This window comes from Cetorhinus maximus, chromosome 5 (assembly GCF_964194155.1).
Source record: "Cetorhinus maximus chromosome 5, sCetMax3.hap1.1, whole genome shotgun sequence".
NCBI lineage: Eukaryota > Metazoa > Chordata > Chondrichthyes > Lamniformes > Cetorhinidae > Cetorhinus > Cetorhinus maximus.
Genome location: NC_135883.1, coordinates 19,745,960 through 19,766,598, shown reverse-complemented (window position 1 = coordinate 19,766,598; position 20,639 = coordinate 19,745,960). Strand labels below are relative to the sequence as shown.

General features: G+C 43.4%; 1 pseudogene; it reads right to left on the bottom strand.

Moving 5' to 3' along the window:
* Window positions 1-2,116: 2,116 nt before the first annotated feature.
* LOC144680437 (structural maintenance of chromosomes protein 6-like) overlaps window positions 2,117-20,639 on the bottom strand; it is an 85,535-nt pseudogene continuing 67,012 nt past the window's right edge.

Below are 20,639 nucleotides of genomic sequence, written 5' to 3'. Positions count from 1 at the left end.
ATTTAGGAAAGTCCAATTGGAAAAATAAATATGTCATTATTACTCGGGGGAGGGAAAATTGCAACACAACTGCCACCAAGGCTCATGTATTCCTAAAGAACAACGGCAAATAAAAGTAAAGTCAAATGCGCAATGGATTTTCTTATAAACTTCATTACACTTACTTCTCTACAGGGTTCAAGCCCTGGAAACCTGGCATGTCAATTTTCAATGGATGGATACGTAGCTGTTGGACATGTGTGAAAATGGGAAAACTGTTTGTGTCTAAATCACATCACCAGCACGCCAATAAAATATTCAAGTTAAACTCCTGCTGCTCCCTGTCTCACTTAATTTCCCCAGTGCAAGTGATAGGCAAAATAGGTAGATAGATATCGAGCCAGCAGGGATATTAACCCCATTTTCTAGATTGGGAACACCCACTTTACATATGAAATTTGAGCAATATCAATTGTGAAATATACGCTGAAAGGCTTTGTGGAAGGTCAAGATATTCACTACATGATCACTGCACGGGGTTCATGTAGGTTTGGGTAGGAAATTTGCAACATGTCCTCAGTAAGTGACAAATCAGCTTTGAGAACTCGAAAATACCATCCAACTTGCCTACCGTGTGACTAATAAAATTGCCTAGCGGACAAAGTTTGAAGCAATGTTGGCTTGCTATTGATTGGATTCAATTCTTATTCTCAGGGACACAATGGGCCATTACTTCCATTGGAGTGGCAATTGAGTTGGATTGCCACTCTGCTCGAAAGTTCTTACCTGCAAAATCAGTTGATCCTATCTTGCACAGCCTTCCGACTCAGGCTGGGTGAAATCCATGCAGTGCAGCACACTCCTGGGGCCCACCGTTGAGAGCTGTAGAGTTGAAGGTAAGTCAACTAAGTCACCTTTTTATGGCACTAGCTGCCTTAAACCAGGTAAGCTTAAAGGTCCAGGCCAGGGAGAAGGTAAGCGTATAAGGTAAGTGGGTAGGGTTGGAGGGGTCAAGGGGACAATCGGGGGGCAGAGGTCAATTAGGGGTGGTTGGAGGTCAGTTGGCGGAGTTTTGGAGGGCTCGGGGTTGGGAGGGGAATGTCAGTCGGTGGGGGGTTCAGACGGGGGAAGAGGGTGTCAGTCGGGGGTTTGTTAATCAGGAGGATCAGTTGGAGGTGGGGGGTCAGTCGAGTGGGGTGTCAGTTTGGGGGGAAGTGGTCATTCAAGGGGGTTGTTAATCGGGGTGTCCATGGAGGTTGGACGGCATGTCGGTGGGGTGGGGGCTAGTCAGGAGGTCCCATGTAGGGTTGGCAAGGTCGCGGGGAGGGAGGCTTGGTCCTACATGGGGGTGTTGGTTTGGGGGGTCCCGTGGGAGTGGAGGGATCTCATAGGGGTTCAGTGAGGAATGGGGGGGTTCCCATGTGGGGTCAGCGTGGTGTGGTGGGAGGGTTGGGGGAGTCCGTGGTGGGGGTCAGTGTGGGTCTGTACAATAGTTACCCAGAAGCTAAAAGTGGTTTTAATTCTCCTAACCTGCTCCTTGTGATCAACATCACCGATAGGCGCTAAGGGGAATAGTGACTCGAGAACTGCCATGGTAGCAATTCAATTGACTTTTAAAAAACGTCATAGAAATATTTGCTAAGACCGTTGGTTTCTCCTGTTAAAAGGGTGACCATTCTCCTTCTTATTTCTGCTCTCCGCTGATTCAGTTTCTTCAGATAATGCAGCACAATAGCTGGACATATTGGAGCCAACTGCTGTTTCACTAAACTTCTGTCGTGTTTGAACAGTTCAGAAACAGGGCAGAACCTGGATAATCTGCACGATCGCCAGCCACAACAAACTGCCTTATGCTCAGAACCTGCACTCCTCTTGCCGATATGGGGTGTGGCATGTGTCTGGTGGTCAGTCAGCCAGGGTGAAGGCGTGCACTAGCTTCTAGAAGGTGCCCAGTTGGACCTGTAAAGAAGAGGACAACTTTTTTTAAGGAGGCCAAAAGAGAGAGATAAGAAGTTTCCCAGGGCTGGGGTGTGAGGCATCTGCCTGGCATTTTTTTTTAACAGTCCACGGAGTGCAGAATTGAAGGATAGTGCTCCAATAAATGGCAACAGGGTTTTACGTGTATTATACATGACAATTACCTTGTAATCTCCTACTTGTTGCCATGACGTTCTTGTGCCCTGTTGATCCTTTCCCTCAGGCAATTGATCACCACATCAATGCTCATGGGATTTCTGGTGGCTTCTAATCACTGCATACAAATCTGCCTGGTTTTAGCAACATCTTGCTAGAATAAACACGAACATAAGAAATGGGCAAAGAGGAAACAGCACTTGAAACATCAAACCGAAACTGAATCTGACCATGGTTCTGTGTTTCAGCCAGCGCCACCATAACTTTAATTTCTACATCAAATTGCAGATTAGATGGGAAATGTTTGACTCTGTTTCTGAATAAAAATAGAATCTCCGTGTTGAGCGTTCCCTCAGGATTCCTTCCCAGCTGAGCAATGTTGAAAAATTGGTGGATCCATTTAAATTCCCAACTTCAGACTAGGCTCCCAGTGATGAAAATCAGAGTCACTGCAGTAAGACAACAAGGGGGAAATAAGACTGAAGGGGCCATTTTAACCTAAACCAGCAGCCAGGAAATTGGCAGGTTTTGCCCATTTTATACAGAGCCCAACATTACTCTCCACTGAAGTCAGTGAGGTGTAAAAGGAACACCTGACCTGACCTTACCCACTTCCCACCCAGTGGATAGGTTAAAGTTACCCCTGAAAACCAGTTGGAGCTGACATTGACAGGAGAGTTATCATTTAAGCATCACAGCTGTGGAGGAGTGGAGCAACATCTAATAGGAAAGCACTGGTTGAAATAAGAAAATGTATGGAGGGATTTTTTTTATGAGGAGAGGTTGAGTAGGCTGAGCCTGTACTCATTGGAGTTTAGAAGACTGAGAGGCGACCTTATTGAAACATATAAGATTTTTAGGGGGCTTGACAGGGTAGATGCTGAGAGGTTGTGTTCCCTTGTGGGAGTGTCTAGGACCAGAGGACATAATCTCAGAGTAGGGGGTCTCCCATTTAAAACAGAGATATGGAGGAATTTCTTCTCTCAGAAGGTTTCCAACCTGTGGAATTCTTTACTGCTGAGGGCTGTAGAGGCTGGGTCGGTAAGTATATTAAAGGCTGAGATAGACAGATTTTTAATCAGTAAGGGAATCAAGGGTTATGGGGAAAAGGCAGGAAAGTGGAGTTGAGGATTATCAGATCAGCCATGATCTCACTGAATGGCAGAGCAGACTCGACGGGCCGAATGGCCTACTTCTGCTCTTATGTCTTATGGTCTTATGGTTATCATGGATGCCAATGCGCTTGAATTTTGACTGACAGCAGTGTTGTAATGTTGATCCTCATCTGATACAAGGGTAATGGGTTTTATATTGGGTGCCACTCAGGTTCAGCAACCCAAGTTGCACTACGCCTGTAATGCGCACAGATTCAAGTTCATACCCCAGCCCATTTAACATGACCTAGCTGTGCCATGTCCTGTGAATGAGGCTTTGAAAAAAAAGTGTAGTTGCTGGCCTGAAAATCTCAACTGCAGTCCTGGCCTTTGACTCAAAAGCCACATCTAAAATGCTCTTATTCTTTGATCCAAGGAAGGTGCTGGCGCAACCCAATAATAGTTTTTTCAGGAAACCCTGAGTTTGGGTGTTCCATGGCCATTTAGGACAATTCAGGGCAGTGGGGAAAGGGAAAAGCCCTGGTATAAAAGGTCTCACTTTTCTCTTCGTCTTTGTTATGTTTAGGGCTCTAGTTTTAGGCTCACCCACAAGAGGAAACATCCTCTCTATATCTATCCTATCAAACCCTTTTATTATCTTAAAGACCTCTATTAGCCATTCACCATCTCTTATCTAAGGAAACTGCTCACTGGCGCTCCATTTAGGTTCCGCTAAGGTCACTCAGCTCCTGACCTCAATACAGCCTTGGTTCAAATATGGACAAAAGAGCTGAACTCCAGAGGTGAGGTGAGAGTGACTGCCATTGACATCAAGGCCACATTTGACTGAATGTGGCATCAAGGAGCCCTAGCAAAACTGGAGTCAATGTGGAATCAGGGGGAAAACTCTCCACAGCTTGGAGTAATACCTAGCACGAAGGAAGGTGGTTGTGGTTGTTGGAGGTCAATCATCTCAGCTCCAGGACATCACTGCAGGAGTTTCTCAGGGTAGTGTCCTAGGCCCAGCCATCTTCAGCTGCTTCATCAATTACCTTCCTTGCATCATAAGATCAGAAGTGAAGATATTCGTTGATGATTGCACAATGTTCAACACCATTTGCAACTCCTCAGATACTGAAACAGTCCATGTGTAAATGCAACAAGACCTGGACAATATTCAGGCTTGGGCTGATAAGCGGCAGGTGTGTGGGGCAATACTCTCCACTTGCCTGGATGAGTGCAGCTCCAACAACACTCAAGAAGCTTGACAGCATTCGGGAAAAAGCTTAATTGGCACCCCGTCCACAAACATTCACTCCCTCCACCACCAACGCATGGTAGAAACAGTGTGTACCACGTACAAGATGCACTGCAGGAACTCATTAAGGCTCCTTAGGCAGCACCTTCCAAACCCACAACCACTACCATTTAGAAGGACAAGGGAAGCAGATAGATGGGAACACCACAACCTGGAAGTTCCCCTCCAAGCTACTCACCATCCTGATTTGGAAATATATCGCCGTTCCTTCACTGTCACTGGGTCAAAATCCTGGAACTCCCTCCCTAACAGCACTGTGGATGTACCTACACCACATGAACTGCAGTTGTTCAAGAAGGCACCTTCATCACCACCTTCTCAAGGGCAATTAGTGATGGGCAATATATGCTGGCCCAGCCAGCGATGCCCACAGCCTATTCAGTTTTTACTGATAAGTATATCAAACTGTCCCACTCCAAAAAGCTGCGAATGCTTTGAGAAAGAGACTGAACTGTAAAATTTGCATTTATTACATTCAGGCAATGTTGCCTGCCTCTGTTGGAGCTTGGGTGACTTTGTAGGTGAGCGGGACTAAGCCTGGCTCAATGGATAGTGTAGAAGACCATGCCAGGAGCAGAACCAGCTGTACCCATAAATGAGGTCCCGACCTGGTGAAGCTACAACACAGGACTACACATAAGTAAGAGTATGCCATAGGAGATCTATCTGATCCCACAACCAACTAATCAGGTCGAAGCTCTGCTGCCTTGCCATATCCAGTCATGAATGGTGATGGATAGTTAAACAAAAAACAGGAGGAGGAGGAGGCTCCATGAACATCCCCATCCTCAGTGATAGCAGAGCCCAGTGTGTGAGTGCAATAGAAACTCGGACGCATTTCTAGTCACCTTCAACCAGCAGTGCCAGGGCAATGATCCATCTCGGTTCCCTTCTGAGTCCCCATCCTCACAGTCTTCAGCTAATTTGATTCACTGCATGTGATACAAAGAAACAGCTGAGTGGACTGGATGAAGAAAAGACAACATCCCAGCTGTAGTATTGAAGACTTGTGCCCAAGGACCAGCCAGGCCCCTAGCCAAGTTGTTTCAGTATGGCTACAACACTGGCATCTACCCAATAAAGTGGAAAATTACCCACATGTTCTGTCAACAAAATGCAGGACAAATCCAATCTGGCCAATTACAATCAATCTACTCTCATTCACCAAAGTGATGCAAGGTGCATGGACAGTGTTTTCATGCAGTGGTCGCTAATGCTCAGCTTGGGTTCCGGGCAAATACTCAGATCCAAAATTCATTATAGCTTTGGTCCAAACATGGACAAAGGGGATGATTCCAAAGGTGAGAGTGACTGCCCTTGACATCAAGACAGCATTTGTCTGAGGATAGCATCAAGGATCCAAATTAAATTGAGGTCAATGGAAATCAGAAGAAAAATTCTCCACTGGTTAGAACCATACCTAGCACAAAGATGGTTGTAGTTTTTGGAGGCCAATCTTCTCAACTCAGGATAGTGTTGCAGGAGTTCCTCAGAATAGAATTCTAGATCCAACCATTTTCAGGTGCTTCATTTAAGATTTTCCATCATAAGATCATATTGAACAGTGTTCAGTTCCATTTGCAACTCCTCAGATGATGAAGCAAACCCTGCCTGCATGCAACAAGACCTGGACAATATTCAGGCTTGGGCTCATAAGTGGCAGGTAACAATTACACCACACAAGTGCCAGGCAGTGACCATCTCCAAAAGACAAAATCTAACCATCAGCCCTTGACACTCAAAGGCATTACTATCACTGAATCCCCCAGTATCAACATCCTAGGTTTTACCATTCACCAGAAAATTAACTGGGCCAGCCATGTAAAAACTCTGGTTACAAGCGTAGGTCAAAGCCGCTCCACATGTACGAGGCATAAGTCAGGAGTCTGATAGAATACTCTCCACTTGCCTGGGTGAGTGCAGCTCCAACAACACTCGAGAAGCTTGACACCATCCCGGACAAATCAGTCTGCACCACCTAAACATTAATTCGCTCCACCACTAGCGCACAGTAGCTACACTGTGTACCACCGACAAGACAGAGTGCAGTAACTCGCCAAGGCTTCTTTGAACACATCTCCAAAACCCATGACCTCCATTGCCTGGAAGGCCAAGGGGAGCAGATGAATGGAAACATCACCACCTGGAAGTTTCCCTCAAAGTCACACACCATCCTTACTTGGAAATATATTGCCATTTCTTCATGGATGCTCAGTAAAAGTCCTTGCATTCCCTACCTAAAAGCACAGTAGACATAGCTTCACCACACGGACTCTCCTGGTCCACGAAAGGGACCACCATCACGTTCCTAAGGACAATGAGGGAAGGCAAATAAACGCTAGCTTTACCAGTGATGTTCCCATATTTGGCCGTAAATTCCAACTAGCGTCAGGAAGAGATGGCTTGCAGGAATTAGAAGAAATAAATACCTACATACCTGCCCTTGAAAATTACACTGACACTTCCATTTGCTGGAGCTACTTGGGGCCTGCAAGGAAAGGTATCTTGCAGGTCCAGCAGTTTCAAGGAGGCCACACCATCTTTTTTACGGCACTTGGGGGGTCGGAGGTTACAGGCTCGTGGGTCGGGGAGGTAGGGGTTGGGAGTTCAGAGGTCGGTGGGGGTTGGAGGTTGGGGGAGTGGGGGGTCAGATGTTGGTGGGGTGGGGTTAGGGGTTTGTGGGGTGGGGGAACTGAGGTCAGGGGTGGTTAAGGGTGTGGGGGGAGTCCCGTGGGGGGTGTTGGTGGGGGGGAGGGAGTCCCATGGGGGAGGGGCGGGGTGTGAGGGAGTCCCGTGGGGTCAGTCTGGGTCTTTACAATAGTTACCCGGAAGTTGGAAGAGGTTTTAATCCTTCTAACTTTTTCTGGGTAACTATTGGAATAACCCACGTGGAACCATCCAAAGTTTGCAATTTAAACCACATTTTCAGATCATTCTCAGTGCAGTGCAATTGTCCAGCGGAAGTGTGCACTTCTGGGCAATTGCCATGCAAGACCTTACCTGGGAACTTCCCAGAGGGATTCCCCGGCACATCTTTGGGGCACCTCCCCAAATCCGATGCTGGGGAGCTTGGAAGTTACAGTCCAATTGTGAATGTAAAAAAATCCACTGTCCTGTCATCCTGCAACTCAGAGACTGTCAATCAAAACCACTATCGGCCACTTAGAATATTTAAATATTTAAGAGTTGAGTGGGATGAGTTAATTCATTGATCTATGCCAAATACTTTGAAAGACTTCCCAGAGAGGACCCCATTCAGGTAAAATGAGATCAAACAAACCATGCATAGTAAGCACCTCCAGAACAACACATGTCTCTGCCATACCAGTGGTGTGAATATTAGTCAGATTTTAACATCATCCCCTGCATCTTGTATATGACAGCTAGAAATAACAGACTGTAACCCGTTACCCCATGTGTGCATTGCTGTTAGAAATACAAAATCTAATTAATAATCAAAGATAATAATGCAACATTTTCATCCCAGGCATCAAACAGAACCATTCACACTCCTGCAGATAGACTGTCAAACCTGTCCCAGGATAGGGACGCCTCAGTTGGTGACTGTCAAGGTTACCACTGTGCTATTGCCATCAAGGCTTAGAAGTGGCTTTCATCAAGTGCTTTGACTGGACGTGCATGGGGAGATTCTTCAGATGGTGACAGATATGTGAAGCAAAGAGGAAAGATGTAAACAGGATTGTTGACACACTTAGCCACATGTGGATGTCAAAGGAAAAATTCTTCTATTAAAACCCTTTGCAACCAACAATACCTTCTACAGCCTATCAGGCTGTTTTTGTTCCTTCAAATGGTCCCTGCTGTCTTTGGCCGCCTTCTGTCTCCAAGGCCTTCACGATGAGACGCCATTGCAATCCTTGACAATATTACAGAGGAGTCCCAGAGTGTTCCAGGCACCTGACACATGTCCTCAGCATTCCAAAAGGGTGCTGTGAACCTCCTAATAGCAGTGCTCAGCTGGTGTAGTGTCAAAGCACACAGGTATCATCTGCCAGTACTAATCTCCTGAGATCCACCTGAATACATACGATCCAGTTGGGCATTCAGAAAACAGAATCCCTTTCTGTTGGTCATTGCTTCCCATACTTCTTCCCGATGTGACCCAATTTTAATGCCTCAGACTTCGTGTGACCCCAGAATGAAAATCAGGGGGCAGGGGAGAGTTGTTAAGCAGGGGTGGGGGGTGTGGTGGGGGTGGAGCGGGGTGGAGGTGGGGTGGCAGTGTTGGACAGTTATTGAGTGGTGGGGGCGCGGTTTGCTTGGCTCCAGGCCGGGGGGGGTGGGGGGGAGGGGGGGGTGGAATTATTGAGTGGGGGTTGTACTGAAAAAAGCAAAGACCTGCCTTTTTACAGGCTGTGGGTGTAGCAGCAATCGGGCCTCAGAGAACAGACAATTAAATCACTGCCAGTGACGGCAAAACACCCTCAACATTTAAAGGGGCCTCACAGCTGTCAAAACTCAGCTCGAGCTCCACAGCCACCATTGCCGCCTCAAAGCTGGTGACACCAAAAGCTCAAGCGGCGACCCCATTGGGGGTGGTAACCCACTATTTTGGAATCCCTGATGTGGGTGGTAGGATTGATGAAGGGAGTACATTTGGCCAAGTGGATAGTATCTATCACTCCTTGGACCTTCAGGAATTCTGCCACAATATAAAATGATAGTGCTCCATCATGCTGCTGCTGCTTATTGTGGTGAAGTGAATGAAATAGCTTAGTCCAGCAAACAATACATCAATGACCTCCTTAATACATCTGTGCACAACTGCATGTTATGGATGGCCTAAAATGGAGCTGGGCTGTTGGTCAGGTTTCAATGTACAGTATATATCATTGATAGTTTCCTTTATGTAGTCCAGCATCCACAGCATCTTAGCAGCATTTTAGCATGAGAGCACAATCAAATAGGTCCTATGCCCCTCTGGTACTGCTTGGCCAGCCTGGCCTCCCTCCATTATGCCCCCTCTTCTTCCTCGAAATAGGCATATGAAATACCAACCGGTCGACCTAATTTACATCTCGCCCAGGGAGGATGGTAAAACAGGTTGCCAATTCACTATTACGCTTTTTACACCAGAGTTCAAGATGAATTTCACCCTCATCGTAATCTCTTTAAAATGATGGGGAGATAAAAGTCGCCAAAATTTACAGAGAGTTAAGAATTCTGTGAATCATTGGAAAGTTATATCTTGGGCCCTTTAAATTCATTTCTTGCTTTTCTGTAATTGTTCACCAGCCTGGCTGCCTGCCTTATAAGTCGTGAATGCCACTAACATGGCGAGTGATAAAAATAAAAGGGGGACATACGACGTCACTATATCATTACTACAGTACATCATTTAATTGCCCGTTCTGGGTTGGGATCTTCTATTTTCCGCTAGAAATGGTGGAAGAAAATTGGACAGTTGCTAGAGCGCATCCGGTGTAATGCATCCCCACCCCAGTTCCTGCTGTAAAATCAGGCTGCATCCAGGTTTAAATCTTTAGTCACCTAAGCTTGCTGCTCAACATAGGATGCAAACCTTTACATAGCTGCAGTGTTTAAAGAAATCCTGGCAGCTGTCTATGTAACACACAGGTAGACACTCTATCAGAGACTGGCCATGATTCAAACGCAGGTATTTCAACAGGAAGACCTTGAGGGTACAAGTCAGCAACATTTCCAGTTGTCCATTGTTCACACCAGCAATGTACACAAATGAATTTTCAACCTATAAGTCACTGACAGGACTTCAAAGTTTATTGTCCCAAGTGCTTTGAGAAATTTCAATATGAGAGCACATTATATAATGTAATTATAATGTATTATATAAATCAACTGCATTATTAAGTTAAATTCCTCCATTATATTTCACAATACAGTATTGCCCTCTTACTGGACAATTGCTTTAATCACTGCTTTAAGGTAAAACAGGCCTAGATGGAGAAATCTGTGCATACCTTTAAAATGTTTTCTTTCTTTCCCAACCTCTTCTTTAGTTTCAAATGTCAATTTCTTTCCTCTTCGGAATGTCTTTTATGGTGTTTATATTTCTTGACCTCTGTGTCTATCTTACTTTGTTCTTCCTGTTGGGAGAATACGTACCTTTAATTATTTTTCAAGAAAAATCCATAACAGCTTGCAAAACGTTGTATAATTAGTTTGCACCTTTATTGAATCAGCTTCTTCTGCTAGTGAATGTTCTTTCTCCTTTATCTCTTTGCACTACTGTTCAGCCACATCCATTCTCTTCATGGTGCTCAACCATTTCCTTTCTTGCCTGCTCCAGCTTATTCTTTACAGGCTCAATTCTGTGCCGGGCATCTTGGGCTTCTTCTTTCTAGTTAAAAGTAAGAAGGAAATTTGCATTCATAATAGAAAGGAGTCAGTTATCCTCCAGCCTTATATAAACTGATTTATTTTCATGCATCTGGCTCAGGTCTCTGAAAGCATTCAACAATGAGTGAATAAAAATTAACACCTGAATATTATGTGCAGTATTTAAAACACAGTACACACAGATTTGATACCTAAAGACGCGTAATTCATAACTGATGAAGACACTGGCGTGGGAATATTCACTGACTGGGGTTCCTCGATGTTTTCTAAATCTGCAATTCCTAGCACAATCTCGGTTATTCTTTTCTGAAATAAACAGAAATGAAAAGGTATGAGATTATTCCTGGGTTTATTTCTTTATGAGAAAGCATTGAATACTTAAATTTAAAAAAAGAAACATAATCAGTTATATTTTCTTTTTGGCTTTCAATTACTGATCTGGATTTGTCTCCTTTGCATTTGTGCATTGTTAATATGAGCATGAACTAGCTGGATTCCTTTCTCTATTGACTCCAACTGCTGTTGATAGAATAACATCTGAGCTATTTCTTCGTTCACTTCCACTTCCAGCTGACCATAACATAAAAAAACTTAGTGTTGGATCCTTAGTCGCTAGTTTAGTTGAACTAATGGATCAGGGTTGCACGCTTGCTTTGGGATGACCAAGTTGGCATCACAGACGAGCAGGTCAGTAGACGGTTCTTATATAGAACACATTCTATTTATTTACAAAGGAACTCAGCAGCTTTTGCTTTTATCAGCAGCTACACTTATGTGCTAACAACGAAAACCCTGTCTCTACATTACAGACTCTTACTCTAGACTGCAAACTACTGACTACAGACTACAGACTACTAAGATGGTAAGCATTACAGTTACTGATCAAAAATTTCAGATCAAAAACTTAACACCGAAAGACTCGGTGACATCTGGGAGAAAAGCCACCTTGTGGCCAAACTGTACAATTACACAGTGGTGTGTACACAAGCAATTGCCATTAAAAACGTGGACAGAGAATTTATTATATATAAAAAAAGATTAACACTAAAGTGCGATGAAAAGAGTTGAGCAACAGGGAAATAGAGATTAATAAGCAGTGTGTGCAAATGTAAATCTTTTTCATGATTTAAAGTAGCATCAAATATCAGCATATTTATCACCTCAAAATTCTGAACCATAATCGAACATATACCAAGCCAAAGGGGAAGATTTAGGGCGGTGGGGAGGTGTGGGGGTGAGGTAGAGGGAAAAATGAGTAAAACAGGGACTCATTAAGGCTCCTTAGACAGCGCCTTCCAAACCCATGACCGCTACCATCTAGAAGGACAAGGGCAGCAGACACATGGGAACATCACCACATAGAAGTTCCCCTCCAAGTCACTCATCATCCTGACTTGGAAATATATTGCCATTCCTTCACTGTTGCTGGGTCCAAATCCTGGAACTCCCTTCCTAACAGCACTGTGGGTGTACCTACACCACATGGACTGCAGGGGTTCAAGAAGGCAGCTCACTACCACCTTCTCAAGGACAATTAGGGAAGGGCAATAAATATTGGCCTAGCCAGAGATGCCCACATCCTATGAATGAATAAAAACGAGAAACAGGACTGAGCTTCCGGGATATCTTTAAAGATCTATTGCATCAGCCTGCATATTTTTAAGAGGTTACAATACTAAGATTGTTGATAGAGAGATGTCTGATTCCACATCACTACCCAAGTATCTTGCCCTGTCCGTTTCTGAGGGGTAATAGCGGTTGATAAATACCTGGTCACCTGCTGCAGCAAAGGCCTCTCTACAGTTTGCGGGTGGTTTTTTTGCTGCTGCATAATTTCATGAGCTCTGCTGTTGCTCTAGGAAGGAGAATTGATATTTCATAGCTTGCTAGAGAAAAACTGTTCAAACAACAGCCAGTTTAGTATAAAAATAGATGCCCCAAGAGTCAATTCTGTAGATGAACAAAGGGCAAATAGACCACAAAGGGTGACTGTGCTGGGAGCATTTATTTTTCTTCATGTATTTTTACTGGCAACAAATATCTGAGTGAAAGAGCAGAACTGGGTACTGAATATTCCTGGATACAAGGTGTTCAGAAAACATAGGGAACCAAAGAAAAGAGGAGGAGTGGCTGCAATGTCTAAGGATTGTAAATCAATGCTGGAGAGAGAATGTGCTAGAGGGGCCAAGGACAGAATTTATTTAGTTAGAGCTAAAGAATTATAGAGGTACCATCACACTACTGGATTTATTCTATAGGCTTCCATCAAATGGGAAAAGTATGGAAGAACAAATTTGCATGGGCACTTACATAGGTGGTGCAAAAATAGTGTAAAGGGCAGAGAGGGGATGAGTTTCTAAAGTGTGTTCAGGAGAATTTTCTAGGTCAGTATGTTTCCAGCCAAACAAGCAAGGAAACATTGGGGGATCTGGTTTTGAGGAATGAAGTGGGTTAAATAGATCAACTGTCATTTGGGGAACAGTTAGTGAACAATGATCATAGTATCATACATTTTATGTTAGCTATGGAGAAGGACAAGGAGCAATATAGTGTAAAAATATTTAGTCGGAGGAGGGCTTATTTCAGTGGGGTGAGAATGGATCTGGCCCAGGGAAATTGGAATCAAAGATTGGCAAGAAAAACTGTAGCAGTAAAATGGGCTGCCTTTAAAAAAAGAGATAGATTGGGTACAATTTGAGGTATATGCCCACGAGCAGCAGATGTTGAACAAACAAAGCCAGGCCTCCCTAGATGACAAAAGTGACAGTAAAATGAAGCAGAAAAAATATCTAATGTCCAGTTGATAATATAAGTGAAAACCAGGATGAATGTAGAAAGTTCAGAGGAGGAGTGAAAAATGAAAGTGAAGCAAAGAGAATTCATGAGAAGAGACTGAGTGCTAAGATAAAATGGAATCCAAAAATCTTCCACAGGCACATAAATAGTAGATGGTGAGCAAATGGAGGCTGGGTCCAATGAGGGATCAAAAAAGGGGACCTATGCATGGAGGCAGAGGGCATGGCTGAGGTAGTAAATGAATATTTTTCCTCTGTCTTTATGAAGAAAAAAGATGCTGTCCAAGTCATCATAAAAGAGGAGGTAGTTGAGATACTGGATGAGCTAGTAATTGATAAACAGGAGGTATTAGAAAGATTGGCTGTTCTTAAAGTTGATAAGGTTCACCAGATGAATCCCGAGGATGGCAGGGTTGTCTTATGAGGAGAGATTGAGGAAACCGGGTCTGTATTCCCTACAGTTTCAAAGAATGAAGGGTGACCTCTTTGAAACTTTACATAATTCTTACAGTGTGTGACAGGGTGGAAGTAGAGAAGATTTTTCCCCTGGCTGGTAAGTCTAAAACTAAGGGAATCTCAGGATAAGGAGTAGGCCATTTAAGACTGAGATGAGGAAGAATTTCTTCACTCAGAGGGTGGTAAATCTTTGGAATTCTCTACCCCAGAGGGCTGTTCAAGCTCAATCATTAAAAATGTTCAAGACAGGAATCAACAGATTTCTGGAGACCAATGATATGGAGATAGTGCACAAAAGTGGCATTGAGGTAGATGATCAGCCATTATCTAATTGAATGATGGAGCAGGCTCGATGGGCCAAATGGCCTACTTCTGTTCCTATGGTCCTAAGTCACCAGGACTAGATAGGATGCATCTGAGGATACTGAGGTAAGCACAGTTGGAAATCGAAGAGACATTGGCAATAATCTTCCATGTTAATGATTAAGAGTCAAGGGTTATGCGGGGGCAGACAGAAAAGTGGGGTTGAGACCAGAACCAGATCAGCCGTGATCTTACTGAGTGGCAGAGCAGGCTTGAAGGGCTGAATGGTCTATTCCTGTTCCTAAGTCCTATGTTCCTACTCCTTAGATATAGGGGGTTGGATTTAATGGACATGTTTGTGGTCTTGCTGACCAGTTGGAGAACTGGTGGGGAACTCCTGTCAGTTCTGTGGGGAGGCCTGACAGAATTGCTTTTCTTGATCTATATTAATGGCCTAGATTTAGGAATGCAGGACACAATTTCAACATTTTCAGATGATGCAAAACCTGGAAGTACTGTGAACTATGAGGAGGATGGTGGTAGACTTTAGATAGTAATAAACAGGCTGGTGGAATGTGCAGATGTGTAACAGATGAAATTTAATGCAGAGAAGTATGAAGTGATACAATTTAGGAGGAAGAATGAGGAGAGAGAATATGAAATAAAGGTATAATTCTAAAGGGGATGCAGGAGCAGAGGGGCCTGGGGCAGTTTTACTCTACTCTATGGGCACAAGTCACTAAAGGCAGCAGGGCAGGTTGAGAAAATGACTAATTAGGCATAAGAGACCCTGTGCTTTATAAATAGTGGCATAGAGTACAAAGTCACGGAAGTTATGGTGAACTTTAATTAAATACTTAAATATTCAACTAGGTTATTGTGCCCAACTGGGCACCACACTTTAGGAATGATGTGAAGGCATTAGAGAGGATGCAGAAAAGATTTAAGAGAATGGCTTCAGGTATGAAAGACTTCAGTCACGTGGAGAAGCTGTGGCTGTTCTCCTCAGAGAAGGTAGACAAGAGATCTGATAAAGATGTTCAAAATCATGAGGGGTCCTGACAGAGTAGAGTAAAACTGTTCCTTTTGTTGAAAGGGTTGAGAGCCAGAGGACCTGATTTAAGGTGATTGGCAAAAGAACCAATGGAGACATGAGGAAACCTTTTTTTAGGCAGTGAGTGGTTAGGGTCTGGAACGTACTGCGTGTGAGTATGGTGGTGGCACATTCAATTGTGGCTAACATAAGGGACTTGGATAATTATCTGACGAGAATAATTTTGCATGGCTATAGGAAAGATTGGGGGCCAAGGACCAGCTATATTGCACTTGCAGAGAACCACAACCGGCCAAATGGTCTCATTTTGTGCTGTAACCATTGTATGATTACATTGATAAGAAAACATTTAAGTTTAATATTGACCTAGAGCAATATTACTCCAATTATAAAGTGTAATTAAATAATTTAAATTTGAATACTCACATTGCTCTATGCTTGTTCTACTGTGTCAGCTGTGGCTCAGTGGGTAGCACTCTTGCCTCTGAATCAGAAGTGTGAGGGAATCTATATATTTAAATTTAATTTGTATGTTTTTGAGGCAGACCCTACTTCAAAACAGGAACTGAACTGAAAATAAAACTGAAAGGGAAGCAGAAAAGGTAAATCTAGAAATGAAACAGTCGCTAAGGTAATCAGGGGCAAGCTGAGTTTGGGAAATCAAAACTGAAAGATATAAAAGGACACAGATCAGTCCAGACTGCTCAGTAGCAGTTGCTGGGTCCACTGGAGCAGAACAGATAAGCTGAAGAAGACTTGAGAAGAAGGGACTAGATTCAGAAGCTGAGAATAAACAAAGAGAATAAGTTACTGAAGCTGTTTCTGTTACCTGAAGGCCCAGTTATGCAGGTTCTGCAGACGTGCTATGTGTGGTGAAGACCGTGCTCGTGGACCTTGGGTTGGTTGTACGCTGCAGTCGGATGGGGATCAGAATAGCTCCAAGGAGAAGCTGAATTTCCTCATAAGGAAGATGTTTGAAGGCCTTTGTGACTGAGTGTGAACCTTACAATCTGAATGGACTGCTGAGCATTGTAAGATCTTTCTTAGCTGTATCTGCCATTTACTGTTCAATTTATAGTTTACATTTGACCACTAATTACCTGCTAATTCATGTTCAACTCATATTAATCATAGATGTTAAGAGAATAAGGTAGATATTGTTTAGAGTTTGCTTTGATGACTCTTGTATAATAGAAATTCTCCTGTTTTAAACCTTAGAACATTGTGGTTTCATCCTCTGAGTGAATAACTGTGATTTTAGATTTGTCTACTCAAAAAAAAAGTATCTGGTCTCTACCAAGATTGTAACATAAGATTGTGGTTTTGAGTCCTGCTATCCAGGATTTGAGTGTACAACCTAGGCTGGATGTCGTCCTTGTTACTGATGTGGGGGTAACCATGTACCGGAAACCTGCAGATTTAAGGAGGCAGAAAGCCATTACTGTCACAAAAAAGGGCACGTAATAAAGCAGTGCAGGCGAAATTGAGACAGCCAGTCAGACAGCAGACCAAGACGATTGAAGTGCACAATATAACAGAGTCAGAAGCTGCTGATACTGATATCTATTCCCTATACAATGTTAAGGCAGTAAAAGCTGAACCAATAACCGTCACCGTTCAAATGAATGGGAAGCCTCTAGCCATGGACGTAGACATGGGAGCCTCAACCACAGTGGTGGGAGAACATACATTTAAATACCTAAATGAAGGTACCCAGCCACTGAATCTGGAGTAAGCCACGATTCAATTGAAGACATACACTGGCAAGTCAATACAGGTAAAGGGCATCACCACTCTACCTGTGTCCTATGGGCAATAGACAGCCCAGTTTCCAGTGATTATAGTGACAAGTGAAGGATCCAGTCTTCTGGGTTCTAATTGGTTACAAAAAATTAAGCTCAATTGGTCAGAAATCTTTTAAGTGAGGACTGGAGGAATTCTGAGATGTTAAGGAAAGACAAATTGGGAAAGATAAAAGGCTTACAAGTAAAAATATATGCAGATTAGGAGGTGACATCCCGGTTCTTTAAGTCCAGGCCTGTGCCTTATGCCCTAAAGGAGAAGGTGGATGCAGAATGGTGCCACTTAGAGAAGCTAGGCGTCTTCCAACCAGTCCAATTTTCGGAACGGGCTGCTCCCATAGTCCCTGTGATGAAATCAGATCAAACCATTCGCATTTGCGGAGACTACAAATTAACCATGAACAAGGCAGCTAAACTGGATAAATATCCTATCCCGAGGACTGAAGATTTATACGCTAAGCTAGTTGAAGGAAAATTCTACACCAAACTGGACATGAGCCATGCATACCAACAGCTAGAGCTGGACAGCACATCTAGAGGATATGTAACCATCAACATGCACAAGGGCCTGTACCAATATACACACCTTCCCTTTGGCGTATCATCTGCATGTGCAATCTTCCAAAGGACCATGGAAAGTCTATTGCAAGTACTTCCCCGAGTAGTAGTGTACCTGGATGATGTCCTGATCACAGGATCAACTGAAGCCGAACATTTGGCCAACCTTGAAGAGGTTTTAAGAAGATTTTTGGAAACTGGTGCACAATTGACACTGGCCCAAATGACAGAAGTCATTTACTTGGGTCACTGAGTGGATGACAAAGGGTTGCATCCAGTAGAGGAGAAAGTCAGGGCAATCACAGACACTACTAGTGTCACTGAACTCAAGTCTTTTTTGGGCATGATAAATTATTACAGTCGCTTCTGGCCAAACTTGTCAACAGTATGAAGACCTCTAAACTTATTATTGAAAAAGAACCATCATTGTTCATGGAATGTGCAGCAAGAAAAAGCCCTTGTAAAAGTTAAGAAGCTATTACATTGATCATGTCTACTGGTACATTATGACCCATCAAAAGAATTAATATTAACCTGTGATGCATCCCCTTACAGTGTGGGAGCTGTGTTGTCACACAGAATGGAAGATGGCTCTGAAAGACCAATCGGCTATGTCTCCAGATCCCTCTCTGCAGCCAAGAAAGATTACTCACAACTTGAAAAAGAAGTTTTATCAGTAATATTTGGAGTCAAGAAATTCCACCAGTATCTGCATGGATGAAATTTCACCATAGTGTCAGGCCATGAACCATTAATGGGTTTATTCAGTGAGGATAAAGCCATTCCGCCAATAGCCTCAGCAAGAATTCAATGTTGGGCTTTGATTTTATCAGGGTATGAGTATACCCTTATGCACCCTCCTGGATTGCATATTGAAAATACAGACGCACTCAGTCACCCTCCATTACCAGATAGCATTCTACATACTCCAGTGCCACAAGAAGTTGTGCTTACGCTGAATTTCTTGAACTCTTCTCCGGTCTGTGCGAAGCAAATAAGAAATTGGACAAACAGGGATCCAATTTTGTCAAAAGTTTGAGACCAGGTATTGCAAGGATGGTTGAATTCACTAGTGTCTGAAGAGATGAGACCATTCCATGCCCGTAAAACAGAGTTAACTTGTCAAGATGGAATCTTGTTGTGGGGATCAAGAGCTGTCGTCCCTTCACGAGGAAGAGAACCACTCTTGATAGAGTTTCACAGTGCCCATCCAGGCATATCAAAGGTGAAAATGCTTGCGCGGAGCTATGTCTGGTAGCCAGGCTTAGACAGTGACATTGAAAGCATGGTCAAGCACTGTCTCTAGTCTCAGCAACAACAGAAGTTTCAGCTCCACTGCATCTGTGGGAGTGACCTGGTCGACCCTGGGTTGGACTACATATAGACTATGTAGGACCATTCTTAGGTACCACGTTTTTATTGATCATCGATGCAATGTGCATCAGATTGGATGTGTATGAAGTTGGATCACTGACATCGCGTGCAACTATTGAGAAGCTGCACCAATGTTTTGGTATGCATGGCCTAATGGAAGTCATTGTTTTGAATACTGTCTTTACTAGTACAGAATTTCAGAGATTCATGAGTTTAAATGGAATTAAGCATATTAAAACAGCACCATACCATCCCTCATCCAATGGGTTAGCAGAAAGAGCAGTGCAAACTTTCAAATCAGGAAGTTATCTGAAGGTACTTTAAAAACTTGAATTTCACGTTTTCTTCTCAATTATCGTACAACTCCTCAGGCAACTATGGGTTCAACACCATCTGAATTATTGATGAAACGCCGCCTACCTGCAAGGTTAAGTCTGGTGTTTCCAAACTTAGAGGGGAAGGTAGAGGAGAATCAGAGTAATCAGAAAGTGAATCACGATATTCATAGCCAAGCTTGAAAATTTACTGTGGGAGATACAGTTTTTGTGTGGAATTTTGGAGATGGACCTAGTTTGGTTCCTGGTATAATTGTCTCTGAAACTGGACCTGTGTCATTCCAAGTGGAAGTGGAAGACCGGATTTTTCAAAAACATGCGGATCATCTAAGGACTAGAGAGATAATTCCAACAACCAGCTATTCCGCCTGTAATTGGTGTCGAACCTTTAACCTCTGAGGTGACAGATTGACCTAGAATAGACATACCTGATGTCTCTATTGAATTACCTAATCCTGAACTGCCACTGTCTAAGGATGTCCCTGATGCTGCAGTTCCTGACCATATCAATCAAGTGGGAGAATCTCAAGTGGTAGAGTTACACCGCTCTAAATGAATTAGAAAACCACCTCTGAGACTTAATCTTTAGTCATATGACCTGTGTATATATGTATATGGTATGGATTAAAGTATTCTTTGTAAATAGGAAATGTAAAAAAACTAAGAGGGGTAGGAAATGTAGTGATTGTAGGTATAACCTTTCCTACTGCCTTTAGGGGTCACGTGGGTGTACTGATGGGTGAGCCCTAAGTGTGTGTAATCTGGGGGCAGAGTTTTCTAGTCATGGACCTGGTTCAAGCATGTAGCTTCTAAAAGGACTCTGTAATAAAGTTATCTGTTTCAGGTAAGAAGCCTGTCCAGTTTATCAAGATCATTACAGGAACCTAATGTCGATGCCTGTCGACATGTCTCTTGTGGGATCTTTAAGCATTGCAAAAAAGAAGAGATTGAAGAGCTCAGAGTGGAACACATGAGCCAGCCAAGGAGGCCAATGAGCCCCACAGGATTTCCCACAATTTAATTTTAATGAATAGAAAATCCTGCACTGTCTGTTCACCCCTGTGCATGAGTTCTAATACAGACAATTCCGTAATCTCAT